This window comes from Ctenocephalides felis, unplaced genomic scaffold, assembly GCF_003426905.1.
Source record: "Ctenocephalides felis isolate EL2017-DRISC unplaced genomic scaffold, ASM342690v1 CF-g0.4_SCAFFOLD_01492, whole genome shotgun sequence".
Classification (NCBI taxonomy): Eukaryota; Metazoa; Arthropoda; class Insecta; order Siphonaptera; family Pulicidae; genus Ctenocephalides; species Ctenocephalides felis.
This window is the reverse complement of record NW_020537646.1, coordinates 38334622-38355444: the sequence shown is the minus strand read 5'-3', so window position 1 is coordinate 38355444 and position 20823 is coordinate 38334622.

The following is a 20823-nucleotide window of genomic DNA, read 5'->3' as shown; positions in this document are numbered from 1 at the left end:
AAAATTAGTATAAATTTTGTTTACATTTTATGTGTTGCGTACCAACGATCATCCGACTGCGACGCGGCGCTTACGCGCTTCGATATTTTTTTCTAAAACAGCTCCGCAGTTTGCTTTGAAAAAAGTTAAATCAAAGTAAAATTTTTCAGTCATTTTAATAAAAAATGTTTAAAATTTTTTTTTTCAAAAATAGGTTTTAAAAGATTTAAATTTTTCGTACAGGAAGTTACAGCTATTTGCCTTAAGGTACGTTGCCATTCACGACTAGTTACTCATTATGCGATTGATAGACATCTCTAAAAACGCACTTCTTTTATCTCAGATAATGATTCCACCTTCTTTGCCAATCTTATAATAATCTTTCTTCCAGTTTAATTATATAATTATTGACTAAAACTAATTGATCCCTGCTCTGTTGTCTACATTGGTGTGGAATATCATCTATAAAAATTTAATCCTGTGGTCTTCAATCAAACATCATTATTTAAAATCATCTAAGAAAAGTTTTGCAATGATTCAATATAACTTTTACTATATGTCGTCAATTTATGTCTTTCACTTTTCTATGGTTATTAATTATGCAGAAAAAAATTACCTAATATATGGTTTACCATTATTTTAATATTATATTTTCTTCAAATCATAATTTTTCTTGAAATCTCAGTGTGTTATATCTGATCAGTACATAAAATATTATAGTAGTTTATGCTAATTTGCCAATGTTGGATTGAAAATTTTATGTTACTATACTCCAACGTTAATATTAATCTCATTAATCCATTATATTATTTATACTTCAAAGAGTTTTATTACTTACCTATGCTCATGAAATTGTCTGATTGCCAAAATTGCTTTTTAATATTTAATCTATAGCCTGGGTGAAAAACACGGCCTCATCGGTAGGTAATTTTCGGTTCGTTACTGGAAATGAAAGTCCGGGCATCAAACATATACTGTGTAGATAGAAAATATAAATGGATAAATATAAAAATAATTTAAAATAGCCCATTAATAGTGTTTTAATGTTAATTTTAAGTTAGATTTAAATTTTATTAACTTCCAGTAGAGAAGTTATATTAATGGATCAAAAATCGGTAATAAAAATTTTTGCATTTCTCGACGTTTTGAAAGTTTCTGAACATTTTGGCATATCTAAGAAAAAATCGATGTGTGTGTGTGTGTTTTGTATTCCGCATTTTTTCGTCCACGTATTTGGGCGCACGGATCAACCGATTTGAATCGTTCAAAATGATTAGTTTTTGGCAAAGACAGGTCCAGCCGTTTCGGAGATACGGAGAAAAGAGTGCAGAAAATAGAAATCGTATTTTTGAGAGAACGGAGTATCCGATTTGAATGGCAGGTCTAGCCATTTCGAAGCTACAGGGCTAAATATGCAAAAATTGCAGTTTTTGAGAGAACTAAGCGTCCGATTTGAATGATTCAAAGAACTTACTGCTTGTTTTCACAAAATGATTGCTTTTTGAATAAAATAATTTCAACTTTGCAATTCAGTTTATATAATTCTTATAGATATTAGACAATGTACAGTATTTATAATCTATTATCTATTATCTACAGTATCTATTTGAAAACATTTAATATTCTTTGAACATTTCGTTACGATACGAAAGTTCCAGCAATTTGCCTTAAGGCACGATACTATGCACCATTAGTTTTATATAACATTCATAAAAGCTTACACCCAGGTAGGATAAAAGGGACCAGCTAAACCTCCAGCTTGATAAATGTGTAAAAATAAAAAGTAGCAAATAACAAAGTAAAAATAGCTAAATTAAACAATTTTGCAAGAGAAATAAAGTACACAGTTATTCCAACTCTGCCGATAAATATTTCTGACAAATACCAGATCAAGTTTACAGTGTTATCTCTCCAAAAATGCACCCATGAAGTTGATATTTTGCATTAGTTGAATAATGTAGCTATTATTTTGTAGAAACCCTATAAATTAAAATAAAACACGGACCTGTTTGCGCCTTCGGCCGTCCCAAATTAGTGCGCCTATGGGGTAAAAGGTACCAGATTTTTTTTCGTAAACAAAAAAAATAGAATGATAAATTGCTGCAATTATTATCACATAGTCAGATAGCTGTTGGTTTGATATATGTTATGTGTTATAATTGTTTTCACAATATAGTTGCTTAAAGTCAAATAGGACCTCTGTGCCCCGTCCTATATAATTTTTATTTTCATGTAATTTTATATAAATTTAGATTCAATATTAATTCACTTCCTAGATTTTCAACTTGTATACCATCAATCTTTCTACTTGGGCCAATTAAGCCTTGCGCAAACAATGTCCTACCACACTGCACGATCATTTCCCAAGCGGTGTCGTTGGCCGTTTTCAAATACAGGAACGATAAATAAAAAGTAATTAGCATCCGTTATATAAAACTAACGAATGCATCAACGTTTTTATGTGTACCCGAAAACGATTTGTACAAAAATATACGACACAGTTACCTAATATTAACGCGCAGAATGCAACTGCGGAACAGAAATATGAGTACACAAACATATTCGAGAAAAATTTATATTTTGGTATTTAGAGCTAATAATTTAATGCTCTTTTTTGTATGTTTTTAGTAAAGGAGACAAAAATAGCTTTGCATTCATTTTTGGTGATGATGATGATGATAATGATGATGTTTAAGGAAATAAATAAAGGAATACATTAAGATCATTCTGTTGGTTTTGTGAGTAAATATCAATATTCATTTGTGATACTGCCGAAAGATTTAAGTGCATCTATATCTGATATAGTTTTTTTTTTTAAATATATTCTAATTTGATATTGGTTATATAATATGCTAAAGCAGTAAGGTTTATTTTGAGTTATGATTTATTTAAGATAATATTCTGTAATCATGAATGTAATTTATTTATTATTTTTGTTAATGCACTACGTGATATTTGAAGGTAATTCGAAGTTCTTCCGTGTTTTCTTCCATATAATAATTTATTATATAAAAAGCATTTAACAGATAGGTTTAATAACCAAAGAGTTATTGAATATATTATTTAATTGTAAAAAGAGTAAACAATGAATAAATGTATCAAAACTGCAATGAACACACAATTTGAGAAAACATTATCTCGTATCAAAAGTTTAAAAATTCAGCTTTTAAGTACAGCCTAGACTCTAGGCCCTAGAGCTTTGGTAAAAATGAGCAGCCTAGTGAATCTATCAAGTATTTTACCTTAATACCAATCTGACTGAATGCGTCATTTTTTATATAACTTGAAAAAACACTTTAGTGCAGTTTTTTAGTAGGGTCTCTCTCAAAATAACACGCATAGGTGATCAATGATCATTTTTCATTATCACAAATGTTCATTTAAGGTTGAATTCCCTAATCTTACCCAACATTTAGAGAACCATCATCAAAAGAAAAGACACGACCGCCCAAAGTTTTCAAGAATTTAGACTTTTTGCCAAATTATAAATTTAAAATTTTCAAAATTGGCTAACTTTGAGAGGATTAAAAAAATGCACTAATGTGTGTTGTCTAAAGTTTTATCAAAAGTTGGCCCATTTTGTCATGAGTCTGAAGTAATAAAATATTTGATAGTTTTATAATAAAAAAAAATGGGTAAACAAATTAAAACCTGAAAATAACATGACTTTTTAGTGCATTTTAATCACAACTAGTTCAAATATTTGTTGATACGAGCGAAATACGTTAGCCATTATCGTGTAATTTTTAGGTTATTTTTTCTCACTTTTTTATATTTTCAAAACATATAGTGGTGTTTTACTATTTTACAATCCTGACCAATACAAATGCGCCATCTTTTGATGAAACTTGCCAATACACTTTAGAGCATTTATTTTCAAGGAAGACTTCCTAAGCTTGACATATTTTGAAAATTTGGAATTTATAGTTCAACAAAAGTATATCATAGTTGTTAATTCTTAAAAGTTTAGGACAATTGTATCATTGTTTTTGACGGTGGTCCTAGAAATGTTAATTGCGATTACGGATCTATAGCTTAGATTAAAAAAATGACCGCAATAACCAAAAAAATGCTCTAGGTTGCATTTGAATACCAAGGCTACAGGTTTGACTTGAATGCTCATAATTTTCCGACTACGTAAGACTTTTTTTTTTCTAAATTATTTTTTTTTTTATAAATTTTAACTTTCTGTAGGGTAAGGTATAGTAATGGGCCAAAAATCGAAAATGAAAATTTTTGCCTAACCTGACGTTTTAGAGGTTTCTAAACATTTTGGCATACCTCAGAAAAAATCGATGTGTGTGTGTGTTTTGTGCGTCCGCAATTTTAGCCCACGTTTTCAGGCGCACGGATCAACTGATTTTAATTAATCAAAAACCATTCGTTTTCTATTGATAGTGAGTACTGATTAGTTTTTAGCAAAGCAAAGAGTGCAAAAAATATAAATCGAGTTTTTAAAAACAAAGTATCCGTAAAACAAATTGGGAGAAGTGGTGATTAGTTTTTGGCAAAAGCAGGTCCAGCCATTTTAAAGATACGGAGCTAAATGTACAAAAAATTGCAGTTTTTGAGAGAACTAAATATCTGATTTGAATGATTCAAAAAACTTTCTGCTCGTGTTGACGAAACAATTGCTTTTGGAAAAAAAAATATTGAAAAATTTAAAATATTTTTTTTGTATATCGAAAATAATCCAAATTTTAATTTTAATTCTGGCTAAAGTTCTAAAGCTCACTCATATACTTTAAATGAATAATTTTACGTTTGCAATTTAGTTTCTATAATTCTTATAAATATCAGACAATGTTGCAGTATTTATAATAATCTATTCAGCTTTTTCATATATATTTTTATTTAGCAATCAGGAAATGTCAAAATTTCTGTATGCTAAAGATATATATATATATATATATATATATATATATATGTATATATATACTCGTATATAGATGTATATATATGTATATATATGTATATATATATAGATTAGGGTGGTCCTTAAAATGATCATTTTCGAATTTCCTTGCTCCCAGGGGCTCAAATGGTTTCAAATAGGTAAAAAACAATTCTCTGAAAGTTTTAGCTCTTAATATTAACGTTTAGATAGAGCGCAATTCAATCAAGGTTTTGTATGGAGATAGCATGGAAAAATTTTGAAAATTTTTAAAAATGCTTTTTAGATGTAATTTAGCGAACAATTGAATGAATAAAACTCATTCATTTGTCGCTAAGTTATACCTAACACATTTTTTTTAAATTTTCAAAAATTTTTCCATGCTCTTTCCATACAAACTTTGATTGAATTGCGCTCTATCTAAACGTTAATATTAAGAGCTAAAACTTTCAGAGAATTGTTTTTTATCAATTTGGAACCATTTGAGCCCCTGGGAGCAAGGAAATTCGAAAATGACCATTTTAAGGACCACCCTAATATAGATGTATATATATATATATAGATGTATATATATATGTATATATATATATATATATATATATATATTACAATTTTAAGAAAAAATAAATATCCCAAAGCTGGGACTTCGGGATTACGAAGTCAGAAGCTTATTACAACACTTACAACCTCATCGATAACTTAAAAGTTTTATAATTATTAATATTGCAAAAATGAATATAAAAACTACTTTTGTTGCATATTATTCAACGGATATTAATATCCTTGACATAATCTGGTATTTCTAATGATATTCAACGCACCAAATTCGTAGAAATCATAATCCTTCCGGCGCGACATCGAGATAGTTTCAATGGCAATATCTTGGCAACCATACTTTTATATTTGCAAACTCACTTAAAAATAGTTATTACATACTCATTTCCTAGATATCTTACATTGTATTGAATATATTATGAGCTGTTGATTAAATCTGAAAATTATTGGAAAGCCGTACAGTGCATTTAGATGTAAACATAAATAAATGCAACCGACTTCGAAATTGTGCCAGAAGAAAGTATTATTATTAGACTGCGAGAAATCAAACTGGCCGGCATCGTGTGCGATGTCACAAATAGTATTTTGCGACAAGTGTGAATGAACTGATGCTACTAGGATGAGATGAATCATAAAGGTAAATGAGCTCCTCCAGTTCGTAAGGGTTCATGAATTCCATATTATTCAGAATTCGAGTGAAAAGTGTATGTTTATATAGCTGTCTATCGAGATGAATTGCAAATTGCAAATGCAGCATGCCTTCTCTATAATAAGACCATACATGATGATATAAACATCTTATTTATTGTTAGTGCTACAGTAATCAAAACCATCCACTGATGTTAAAAACGAATATTATTAAAGTGCACCATTTCACAGAAGGTTTAAGTTAACTTACAGCGAACTATGCCATAAAACTATACATACATACATATATATATATATATATATATATATATATATATATATATATATATATATATATATATATATATAATTAGCATAAAAATTAAAATTTTTATAAAGAAAAGTAGTATTTTAATATGCATTTTCAAGCTTTTTAAATGTTATTATATGTTTTAAAGATGCTTAAAATTCAATAGTCAGATATCTAATAAATTAGCATAAAAATTAAAAATTTTATAAACAAAACTATCTCTATATAATATTTTTACAATTAGTTTTCCAAGAGAAAACATAACTTAAAAGTCCTATAATGTATTGTCCACTTTTTGAATATACATTACTTTTTTACTTGTCGAAAGAGAAGTTTGTTTTCACCCAAAAATCCGATTTGCTCATTTTATGTTTTTTCTCGGTGTTTCAAGCCATTCTGTATCGAATGAGATCAAATTTGGAAAAAGTATGTGTTTGTATGTATAGATGTGTGTGTGTATATGTGAGCTAATTTTTTACCTGTTGTTGACGTTTTTCAGACACGTCTCGATTTTCAATATGGTGTAGAAAATCCATTCGATTCGATTTACTACACCATATTGAAAATCGAGACGTGTCTGAAAAACGTCAACAACAGGTAAAAAATTAGCTCACATATACACACACACATCTATACATACACACACATACTTTTTCCAAATTTGATCTCATTCGATACAGAATGGCTTGAAACACCGAGAAAAAACATAAAATGAGCAAATCGGATTTTTGGGTGAAAACAAACTTCTCTTTCGACAAGTAAAAAAGTAATGTATATTCAAAAAGTGGACAATACATTATAGGACTTGTAAATTATGTTTTCTCTTGGAAAACTAATTGTAAAAATATCATATAGAGATAGTTTTGTTTATAAAATTTTTAATTTTTATGCTAATTTATTAGATATCTGACTATTGAATTTTAAGCATCTTTAAAACATATAATAACATTTAAAAAGCTTGAAAATGCATATTAAAATACTACTTTTCTTTATAAAATTTTTAATTTTTATGCTAATTTATTAGATATCTGACTATTGGATTTTAAGCATTTTCAAAACATATAATAACATTTGAAAAGCAATTGAAAATGCTTATTGAAATGATACTTAGTAAAATTATTTTTTATATATCTAAAAGAACATTTTACAGAATAATGGGTTGATATTTATTTTCATTTCCAAAATGCAACATATTGATGCTGAAGGATGTTTTGAGAATTTTGTGATATTTTTGCCATTAACTGGCAACAATACTTATAATTTTTTTATAATTTAAATAATATATTACTACATGGTTATATGATCCAGTTTTTTTTTTCTTATAAGTCTACAATACGTACAATTCTATATATTGTATTATAAAATGTATGTCCAAATACTATGTAGAAAACACTTGGGGCAATGACATCATTATTATTGACTGCAGTAAATGTTATTTACGTTACGGTTATGGTTTCAAAGTTTAAATAAACAAAAATAATAGAAAATTAACCGTAAAAACCAAAAACGATTACAGTTTCAACAAAGTTTTAAATTATAAATAGAAGGACTTAATTGCATTGAATTCTAATGTTACAATCAATATAGTCGCCCCGTTGTTTGGCTTTGCTTTGAGTTCTGGGACACTCTGTATATATGCATGTATGCAATATATATATATATATATATATATATATATATATATATGCATATAATTATTCACGTATAATTTGAAATCCTATGAGTTTTGTTTGAAAACTACCGTGACAGTATCAAAGCTCGGACTTTGATCAAACTCATCATCAAAGACGGTTAAAAATATATAAATTAAAAACAAAAAGTAGTACTACAAAAAAACCAAAACCAAATACGTACACATTAAACTTCAAAGCAACGTAAAATCAAACGCGCGGAGTCATTAATATATCAGCCTGGTGGATTCATGCTAATCCGATTATGGAATTCTGAGCTTTTTAGCAAGAGCTTTTCGCGAAATTCAGATACACGCATTAACATTATAAAAATTTGTGGTGCATGGCCTAGTACCAAAACGCAAATTGCTGGAACTTCCTGTACCAAAAATTAAAATTATTAAAATGCTTTAAGATTTTTTGGAAACTTTGAAAAAATTGATTTTTCAGATTTTTTTTTAATTAGAATTTATTTTATAATTTAAAATTTTTTGAAAAATTTGAACTATTTTTCAAAGTTATTGCGTCGGGTTAGCTGAGCGGAGACAAAATATCGAACCTTGGCACGGAACTATAAAGAAAATTTTAACGTATTAATAAAATCTCTATAAAATATTTGATAATTTGATGTGCTTATATTTGATGATTATTTTTGTCCGCCAAATTGCATTTTTAACTTCCCGTAGGGCAAGTTGTGAAAATGAATATTTTTATATATCTTTACGTTTCAGAGGTTTATGAACATTATGGCATACCTTAGAAAAAAGTGATGTCGGAGTTGTCTGTATGTGTGTGTGCGTGTGCGGATATAAATTTTCGTCAACCATTTCGAGAACATGGTTCAACCAGTTTAAATTTAATAATATTCGATTCCCATTAATAAGGAGCCGTGCTGATTAGTTTTTGGCATAAGCAGGTCTAGACGTTTTGACAATACGTGGCAAAAAGTGCCAAAAACGGTAACTCAGTTTTTAATTTAATATATATTTTTAATTTTCTATATTAAATATATTAAAAAATAGAACAATGTGGTTTTAAGTGCCAAGTAAAACGTTTGAACCAAAATCAATTTGGTTTTTTCTATTACCTATCAAATTTCTAGCTCGATGATCATTTAATTGATGAAACGAATCTATTAAATCTGAACTTGCAATTCAGAATATAAAACATCGCATACGAATCTGTAACAATTACTGTAGAATCGGTGTAAAATAAAACTCGTGCTTTCGGCTCAACAGTTAACAAGAGAAGTGCATCAATCAAATACAAAATGCATGATGGTGTCACTTTTCATCCGAACCATATATACATTTTTCTTCTCTAAGAATTTTCTTTCGTATATCGTATTAGGGAATATATTTGTAAAACTTATGAAATACTTATTATAATTTTTTAGATCAATTTAAAATAATTTAAATGTTAATAATATTTTGATAATATTTATAAAAACATAATTTTGTTTACATATAGCGATATATCTTTTTGTCTTATTTGCAGTAATTATAATATGAATTATAACAATACACCATAACGTCTATTAAAATAGTTATATTTCTATAATTTAAGAATCAAAATATTTTTACCCCGAAATTGTCTATGTCTTTGACTTAATAATTATTCAAAAAATTAGTGAATTATAATAATAATTATAATATAACGATCATAGACCAATGTGATAAACAACTCAAATTAAGCTTTTGTGATATTTACTTTTTTTTCAAAAAATAAATTTTGATAAAGAATTTTTAAAAGTGAATATTTACGACGTTTCAAACTAGTTATGTTTTTTCTTCGTGTTCACAAATAGTAATAGCGTAAAAATTAAAAGAATAGATTATAAACTTCTCACTCAATTTGCTAATCAATTTATAAAAAGTCAAAAATAAATACTAATCTTTATAAGCTTTTTTATGTTTTTTTTTAATTCTGCGTTTGAAACGTAAATATAACTTTTTCGCTACGAGTGTCGTCCATGAACCACATCCACTCGACTACCTGTGTCGTCCATGGACGACATCCGCATCACGTACTGTGTGTAAGGTTGTCATTCGTGGACGACATGTTGCGTGACGGTTTACGCTTCAAAATTTATTATTAGATTCAAATTATAGATAATTCTAATTACTATTGTAATTTTTAGTTTATTAGCAGCAAAATTTGTAACTTTACAGCCAATTTTTATTGATAATATTGACGAAAAATCTTAAAATATATCGTTGTGTCTGTCCATTCAGTAGTGCTACTAAGAGGCACACTCTACCTGTACAGCAACAACACTCTTGCTGAAAAAATCTCATGTAGCAAAAGGCTTAAATATTTTTGTGCATGTAGATAGACCTTACTCTGGGCAACCTGATATCATGCAGTAGTGATATCTATATTTACTTGAAAGTATAGAACAAAAGTGTGTTGTCAATTGAAAATAGACCATTTAGGGCACTAAAGTGTCAAATAACAATGGCTAATTTCTTATATTTATTTTAGTGGATCACAATATTTACCAATTATGTCAGACTAAAATGTATATTTGACGCAAATATACGTGTTCGGCAACTTTCACAAAATTTCATTTGACAAATTTTTTGTCCACACAAAGCCAAACTTATGGACAGTGTTGATAAAAACTAGATTTTCTTGTGATTTTGTATATGCATCATCGAGTTAAAAAATGACTGAAACAAAAATTCGTGCCTTAAGATGCTTTTACTCGTCGTCTCTGTATACACAATTTCCGCATTTATCCAGCTAGGATCAAAATTCTGAAATGTACCTAAGGTTGCCATCTACAAATTTTTGATTCCATATTACATGTTATCCATCTGATCTGCCACAGTTTTATCAAACAGTGTACTGATACAAAATCTAATAGTAGTTTTACCGTACATTTTTACTACTTTCTTCTAGTTTTATTAAATATTTTTGGAAACTTGAGATTAGCAAGTTTTTGGTTTACTTTTATACACCGTGAGAGTAATGAAATTTGATTTATACCAATTACTTCCAAATCTTTGAATGAATTCATCAGTTAAAACTATAAACTATCCAATTGAAGAATTGAACAATATCATTTCTTGTCATTTCCCAGATAGGGGAACTCATTTATTATATATTTATTATTTACTGCATATCCCATCCAGAACTTTATTTTAAATTTGTCTGGTTGAATCGGTCATTTTGACCGGCGTTGGGGTAGGTTTAGTGTTAAATTAAATTTTTTACGTATAACGACAAAATACTGAAGCTTTATTATACTATTATATTAAGGGGGTTGTTCTTTTTTTGTTACAAAAAATGCAAGATATTTGTTATTGTTTTTCTTGAAATGTATTACTAAATACATCATGGTGTTCAAAGATGCTGACACATTAAAAAGTTCATGTGCATGAGGTATTATAATGAAAAAAAAGGCAGCCGGCATACAATAGCTCACGGAGCGATAAAAAAAACGCTTTCAGAGAGATCATACATATAGAGATAAATATATCTATAACTTTGTCAAAAAAAAATAGATATTGAGATGATTTTTTTTTTAAATAATTCTAAGGTTTTAACTTTTATAATATCAAAAAATCTCAAAACCGAAACAAAGAAAAAAAAAAAGAACAACGCCCTTAAATGGCATAAAAATATTTAATAATTAGTTTAGTTAAAGAATTTCAAGGATGTTCTTTATTATCAATACCAAGGCCGTTTTGAATAATAACAAAATCTATTTATAAATTCGTCATTTCAACAAAATCGTATACAAAACAGTTCAGCTCAAGAGCCTTTCCCATGGGTATTCCCTCTAAAAGCAAGTCCGTGTAAGCGGAATGAAAAATTAACTTGCCGAAAAGTAATTCGTAACGTCCGCAGTTCTTGTTCTCATCGTTTACAGACATTTCAGATTTATTAGGTGCGTCGGACAGGCAGCAAGTGTGAATTTGCTCAAGGTTTAGGTCAATGGCACATACTGGTCATGAGGAATCGCTTTTGAAAATTTACAAATTTATATACTTAACTCCACTTTTGGAGATAATAAATCTCGAGAGTCACCGGGGAAATGTTTTATGGATACTGAGAAATAAATTTATTGTATAGAGAGTAAACAGTTATGTATGAACTAATATTTGGTTGGAGAAAATGATAAGCAGTGAACTATGTGATATTTCATGGTTGTGAAAATTAAACTACTATCTAGCTACTTACCTAGAACTATAAATTACTATCTATACCAACGTACTTTTATTGTACGTGAAACAAATAAAAATTTACACAGGCAACTGTTTCTTCAAATTCTATATCTTACTCCTATTTCTTATAGTTTTTATTACTATAAGAACATTTGCAAATTAACTTCTCGTATCATAAGTTTAGTAATCGTAAAAAAATCGAATATAAAAATTTACGTTTCAAAGTTTTCTGAACATCTTGGCATACCTTAGAAGCAATATTGCATCATCCATATTTTTCAATTTTTATTTATCTTATTATTTTATTTATCAATATTTATATCCATATGGATGTAAGTGTCTGTGTGTGTGTGTGTGTATGTTTGAATACAACTTTTTGTCGAAGATTTTGTGAACACGGATCAACCGATTTGAATAATTCGAGACTTCGAAAATTTGAAATTGCATTTGTATTGATGGGGAGATATGCTGATTAGTTTTTGGCAATGGCGGGTCTAGCCGTGTCGAAAATACGAGGCAAAAGTGCCAAAAATGGTAAATGGTCAAAAATGATCAAAATTAATAGAAAACAAATTAGAAAAAGTTTGATAATAAGCACAAATTTTGTTTATAGTTCTATGGATTCCGTACCATTGTTTATTCATTAAACCGCGATGCGGCGACTAAGCGCTTTAATATTTCGTGCCTGCACAAAATGGAAAATAAATTTATTTGCATATCTTTACGTTTCAAAGATTTTTAACCATTTTGGCATATCTTGGAAAAAATGAATGTGTGTTAGTAAGTGTCGATACAATTTGTCCACGTTTTCGCAAGCCACGGATCAACCGATTTGAATTATTAAAAAAGCTTTCGATCCTTATTTATAAGGAGACGTGCTGATTAGTTTTTGGCAAATGTTGAACCTAACGTTTTGAAGATATGCAGCCAAAAATTTTTACAAATCAATAATTTTTAGAATTGAACCAGTTTTCGTAGGACTTTATTGGTTTAGTATGTTTATTAAGAAGTAATCTATCGTTATACCAAGTAAATCATCTAATTTTAATTTTAACAAACGTCAACAAAACTACTCATTTTCTCAAACTTTGATGAATTTTAAAAATTAAACTACTTGTCGTAAGGCAGTAATATTTCAGTAAGTTCTATAAGACCATGATATACATCGCCAAAGAAAGTTTCATAAAAATCGGCTTAATTTTTTTTCAACAGCTAACTACAAAAAAACGGCTCGGTAAATTTTCACCTAAAACTAATCAGTATTATTCCCAACTAATATCTTTCGAACAGTTTTTGATTTCTTAAAATCGATTCGGTAGAATGAGCTTAAATGTGGACGAAAAGTTTAACACTCTTTTTTCAAATTACAAAGAAATGGCTTGGCAGATCGTCTCACAAAACTGACAAACTATAGTGCTCATTGAGATACATCGAATGGCTTTTAAATTTCTGAAATCGGTTCAGGCATTTTAGAGAAAACGTCGATTTACCGCAAAAAATCTGTTCACATACACATACACACACACATACACATACGTTTTCCATATTTGGTCTCATTCGATTCAGAATGGCTTGAAACAGAAACTTCTCCTTCGGGAAGTTAATTAACAAAGCGGAAAACAACTTTATCAAAGTATACTTAATTGTTTTAAAATATTAATTCTTAATTTTATGCATATATTATATATATAATATACCACATCTTAGAAGGAAAACTTAATAAATCTAAATTAGATTTCTGGATGTATTCCCTAACTGACTAAAATGTAAAACAAATGTAATTTCACAGATAATATTTCTTGAAAGATATTTTAATACATACTAAATGCATCTTCCTTGCACATAATTCTTCAATTTCCGTAATTTATGACGTAACTAATTGTTTACTTCTAAATGTTATATATAATTTCTATGACGCAATTAAAAGCTTTCGTTACATGGATTTATATCAACATTTTAGTTGACATTAAGCAAGAATGCATTAAAAATAGATATGTTTTATCAACTTTTGTTTAATATTTTCATATCATATTTTCCTGCAAAACGTAGTGGTGGTCTACGTTGATGTATGAAGTAGTGACAGCAGGTTTTAGTTAGATATTAAGCACGTGTGAGAAAATGAAACAGGTTAAATTATAAATTTGAAAACTGCGTTATTTCTGTACTAAAATATGATTGTGACGCAAATAAATTCATAAACCATGTTGTCGAGAACGCAGGATAGAATTAATAGAACATTATTCTATGCTATGAGAATTTGGATGTTTTCCGTGTATATAGAGCTATAGCATAAAAAAATGATGTATCATACATTATTGTTCATTTTCGAAATTGTCAGATTTTTTTTACAACTTTTCTTATGTTTTGAAACATGCAGCGTTATGAGGATTTTTTTTATTAAAGCAGTTCTAATTATGTGGTAAATCCAGATAAAAATCCCCAAATTGAAATTAGAAAAATATATATAGTCAACCCCCCGTTAACGCGACAAGTGCGTACCTTGTAGTATGGGAATCGTGCTAAAAAATGTGGTGTATAGAATACCGTGTTATTAGAGAGATTGTCGGCACCGCGTAGTATGGGAACCGTGTTCCAAGATGTACTGTCAAGAGTACAAGGTAATTAAATCAAGCAAGTAAGTTTCCTAAAACATCTTTTATTATTTTATCAAGTAATTACCTTGCCATAAAATTTATCTTTAATATGAGAAATATTACAATTGTTTCATTATTATCAAAACAGAAAAGGCTCTTAAAAAATCACAATTCTGTTGAAAACTTTTAATTATATTATATACTTTTTTTGAATTTTTATTGAAAGAAATGGGAATATACTAAATTACCTTTAATATCGAAGAAATTGTATAATATAAATTATAAAGTAACTAAGCATGTTAAATTTAAGGTGATTTATGTCTGAATTAAACCGTTGTGTATTCAAAACTTATTATTCAATCTTTATTTTTTATACAGAAATAGTTTTTTTTTATGAAAGTCATTTATCATCTAGATACTAATTGTGCGCATCGAAAAATATTTAAAAAATAGGAAAATGGAGGGGTGGGCAACCCTTGATTATAATGAATTCTTTTTTTTTAAGTAAAAGTCATGCTGTATCATGTGGTTAGAAAAATATGAATTAAAAATATGTAAAAATACACTGTAAACTGATTGAAAACGTGGTGGAAAATTATTCGATTAAAGCTAAAATGATTATTATGAAATGCATAGGAACTTGAATAGAAATAGGATGTGAGGAAAGAAGGTGAAAATTTATGCATTTTTTAATTGCGCAAAATTAAAGAAAATTGATTCCAAAATTCAAATAAAAAGTTAGAGGTAGACAACCCTTAATAAAATATAATAGTTTGTTTAGTAGAAAGAGTTCCATATATAATTTTCAATACAGAATTTTCAATACAGAATTATAGAAAATAAAATTTAAAAAAATGGCTCAAAAACTTAAAAAAATGTTAGGGGTATTCAATCCTCAATAATTCCACTTTTTAAAAATTAAATTAAAAGAAAATTGACCATAAAAAAGTATTCGGTTTGAACAAAATAAATTGATGAAAATAAATTGTTTTTAAAAGTAAGATATATAATTGTTCATTATGTTCAGAAATCTGAAATAAAGTTATGTCCAAAATATTTATTGACTGAAAGCGGGATATAAAATACAATTAAAATGGCTATAAAAAATAAGGGTTTATGATAAAAAGAAAAAAAATTGAGTTGTTTGTATTGTAATGCCACAAAAAACGAAAAAGTTCGTTCAAAAATTATTGAACAAAATTTAAGTGTAAACACCCCCTTATTACTTAGGGGTAGATAGAAAAATAGATAGTATGTGATTCCCAGACTTACTGAATATAAATATAAAATTGGGAAAAATCGGTAAATCCGTTTCCGGGGAGTGCGAGAACAAACTTTGTGATATGTTTCGTGTTGTGATAAGTTTCGTATATTAAACATTGTAAATTTTTATAAAAGCAAAGAGATGTCATTTCTGTGTTCTTATGTATTTTTACAATTCTTTGCACTCTATTATGCATTTCCTACACAAAGTACTTATCTTTCTGACAATAAGTTATATAGAATCTCGTCGCTGTTTTAATGCATTGTGAACTTCATACATACTATGTGTATGAAATACTAAAGTACGGGGGCTGCCAACCTTCATGACGCTTGCAAATGAATGATACCAGATAAACCCTTTATAAACATTTATTACAAAATATCTATGAACTTTAACTTTTCGTCCACGATTTCGAGAGCACGGATCAAGTGATTTGAATTATTTAAAAAACATTTGATTTTCATTGACTGGGAGACGATGCCGTGAGCCACTGGTTTGTATAAAATTTGGTTTTCAATGTATTTTGTAGAGAAAATCTCGACTTGTATATTTGATAGCATGTCAGTAAATTTTGGTTGCAGATCACTGCCACGTCATGGCATATAGCACTACAACAAATTTAAAAATACATAATGCATCTTTAAAAGCAGGTAGCATAGAACCGGATGAACGCCCGATTCCATTAAAATGAGTGACAGACCAAAAAACATATCAAGACGAGAGAAAATCGAATATTGCTTTCAGAGTGAAAATAAATCTTCCTCGGCTAATTTGTTTCGTAGATTTTCTGCTTTTGTTGTATCCAAAAGTCGCTGAACTAAACAGCATATATTTTGAACTAAATTGAAATTAATACGGCTACGAAAATAGATTTTTGTGATGATTTGCACGTTGAGAGTAGGATTTTATTTGTATTTACCAGGAACTCATCTGAAATTTGTTTTCCATATAATGCAACATGAGAAAAGCATGAATGTGGAAATATTATTTACTGATGGGAATAACACATTAAATATAAAGAGTGAGTACAAATAATAAGATATGTTAACATCTTCAACTTTGGCATGTTCATAGTCCCAATAAATAAAATATCCTTTTTTTTTTAATGTTATATTCATTTATCTCAATGAAATTGTTATTTTATATTCATAAATTATCTACTAAATAAATAATAAGTATTCTATTAAAAATTATTGGAATGCTTTGTAATTGTTATTTATAGCAGAACCCTAATTAGAAAGAATCCAGTACAGCTTCTACAATATTGATTAAACTTATTTTTATAAAATGAGAAAAAGTATTTGCATCTTTGAAAAATATTTAATATTATCCAATGACGTAATAAAATTAATTAGGAAATTTAATGTGTACTGTTGCCGTTCTTTATTTTTTTGCATTTTGAATTGTCACTCAGTTTGAATTGTTGCTAGGTAATATTTTATTATCGCTCTATTACAATTGAGATGAATTTTGAAATACTTTAATATATAAGAATTCAATATAAACTGATATGGAACTCTAATTTAATATGAAACTAGAAATTTCTAAATTTTAACCAGCCTTATTTGAGATAATTCATAAAGATTAATAACTATTAAAAATTAGTTTTGATTGGAGATCGGTCGAGTTGTTTTTCTTTTTTGAAAATCTGATAAAAAATGTCAACAATATTCAATTGATTTTAATGATAATTAATTGATCATTTTTTTATTGTATACTGATTTTATGAATAAAATTGATGAATTATGTGGCTTCTCAACGTTGAAAATTTAGAACATTTTAAAGTTTTTATATTTATTATAGTTAGTCTGATGAACTTAACGAAAACTCGATTTGTAATCAATTTATCTGAATAATAATTAAAATTTAACACGATAATCATAATTTATACTATAAATAAATTACAATAGTCAATAACAAACTTTATATTTTTATTTTTATTTATTCTCTTCCTTAAATTTTCAATATTATTTTTATACATCCATATTTTTATAAAATTACTTTGATTTTATTGCTTTTCAATAAATATTGGTTTATATTTTTTTTTTTTGATGCAACTTTTACATCAAAAACCAAATTATAACTAACTACAAAATTTTGTAAATGATAAATATACATTTTAGGGTTCTATTTTACTTTACTCCAAATAATTCTTTGTTTCTCTCAGTATATTTTGTTGCTTTTTTTGATTTTCACTCTTGAAATAAAATTAATTTTCTAAATGCACGATACATACATGATACATAATCAATTGAATATAATCGAACTTATGTTTAGAATACATAGAAAAACATAACACAAAATTTAATATAAAGATAAAAACTAAACTTTAATTGAATTAGTCAATATATAAAAAAAACTAGTTGTGATGGTGATTCAAGACAAATTGCTGAAACTTCCCGTACCGTAATTTAATTTTTTTTAATTTCTCATTATTTTAAAAACTAAGTAATAAACAATTAAAACTTTTTGAGAATTCGGATTTTTTTGAATATTATAGAAAAAATTTAATTATTTATGAATTTGAAAACAACGTTTTCCACGAAAATGATAAATTTCTTTAAAAAATTTGAAATTTTTGAAAATACTGACATTTTTTGAAAACTGAAGTTACTTGAAACCTTTTTTTTTGGACAATTTCGACATTTCTTGAAAGTTTTGATATCGTTCATGTCGGTTGATCCATACTATCAAAAATATTTTTATTAAAATAAAAATATTTGCTTTGTATCTCCGAAACTGTTTGACCAACTTCTACTAAAAACTAGTCACGTTTGTCTTCTCAACAATTTGAATGCTTTTCGAATAATTCAAATCGGTTGAACAGTACTCCCGAAATCGTCGACAATTATTTTTATCCATACATACATACTACATACACACATTCAATATTTCTAAGTTATGCCAAAAGGTTCAGAAACCAATGAAACGTGAAGATATGCAATATTATTCATTTTATATTTTTTGTCGATTACTATATAATTCATCCTATGGGATGTTAAAATCAATGAAATCGAACTAGTTTCCATTAATTAATTAGTTTTTGACAAGTGGTTACACAAGAAGCTTTCTGTTATTATTAACTTACTTCCTAGTTAGTTTCAGAATTAGACTAAACTCTTCTGAGTAACTCAATATGACTAGACAATCAAAGTTCCGAAGCATATAGGTCCTAGTTCACGGAATATATACAAACGCTACTCTACATCCACTTCGCGGTCTATAAATAAGTTAGCATCACTACTGACATCGTAGTAACATTTCAAAACGGGAACAAACTCCGAAAAGGTCACTGGCACGAAGTTTTATATCACACAACGAACAAAGATCCTCAATTTATTGTGTTTCTAGATTCTTTAGAAAACTAAATTACGAAGACATAGCTTGAAAAAATAAGTGCTACTGAATAAGTAATCGCTTAAATAATTATAATTAAACAGTTGGTGCATTTTTAGGGACTTGCTTAGGAAAGGAAATTAGTAATGTCTAATAACTATATAAATCTGCAGCTTGAACAACTGATATCAAGAAGCAATATCACTTTTTTTACCATTTTGGCTTGAATTTTTCTTTGATATTCCTCCATATGATTAGCAACTATCTTTGAGGGCGTCTGTTAATCACGGGAGGTGTTTTAAGGGGAGGTGGGGGTTGACAAAAGAAAAAAAATCACTAAATATCACGTGAGAGAGGGAGGGGTATAGTAAGATATTTTTGAAATTGTTTGAATTTAAAAAAAAAAATAAGTTCAAAAATAAATACGTTATTTATTTTTTAAAAACTCAAACATTTTCAAAAAAAAATTAAAAAAAAAATTACAGTTTTATCATGTAATAAAAATACACGTGATGTTGGTAGATAATTTTCAATATCACCATGTATCACCAAGGAGGAGGGGGCTTCAAAAATCCTTAAAAAACTCGCTCACGTGATTAATGGACGCCCCCTTCGCGAACATGTAGCATTACTAACAAAGAAAATATAGAATGTCATCTGTATTTCATAATTAAGAATTAGTGATGAATACATTTTTCCACTTGATTTTTTTAGTTTATCGCCATATAGTCTACAAGTCTTCAGTTGGCATGTACCATTAATATTAAATACATTATATATTACCTAAATATTAACTTGAGCCAAAAGAAAGTATCTATACATAGAAAAAAAGATCAAATCTAGTGGTGCATGGCATTATGCCTTAAGACAAATGCCAAAACTTCCCGCATCTTAATTTTAAATTTTAAAAGCTTTACATTTTTTTGAAAACTTTTAAGATTAGATTTTTGAGAATTTTTGAAATAATTCGACTATTTTTGGAAGATATATTTTTGTTGAATTTTTAAACTTTTTGAAAATTTAGATTTTTTTCAAATGAAATTGCACTGCGTAGTTTTTTTTAATTCGACAACTTTAAAGCGCGTAAGCGCTTCATTGCATTCTATTAGTTAATATTACAAATTGGTACGGAATCCATATAAGTATGAACATAATTTGTACTTATTTAATATCTATAAAATAACTGATAATATGATGTCCATATGTTCATAATATCTGAAATATACCGCCATACGGCATTTTTTTTTAACTTATTTTATTAGATTTCCAAAATCCAAAAACTGATCAGATCGTTTCCTTATCAATAAATTTCAAATGTTTTTCGAATCATTCAAATCGGTTTAAAACCGTGTTTCCGAAGTTGTCTAAGAAAATTTGTATCCTGGACATACATACTCACACGACACGCACACTTCCACACGA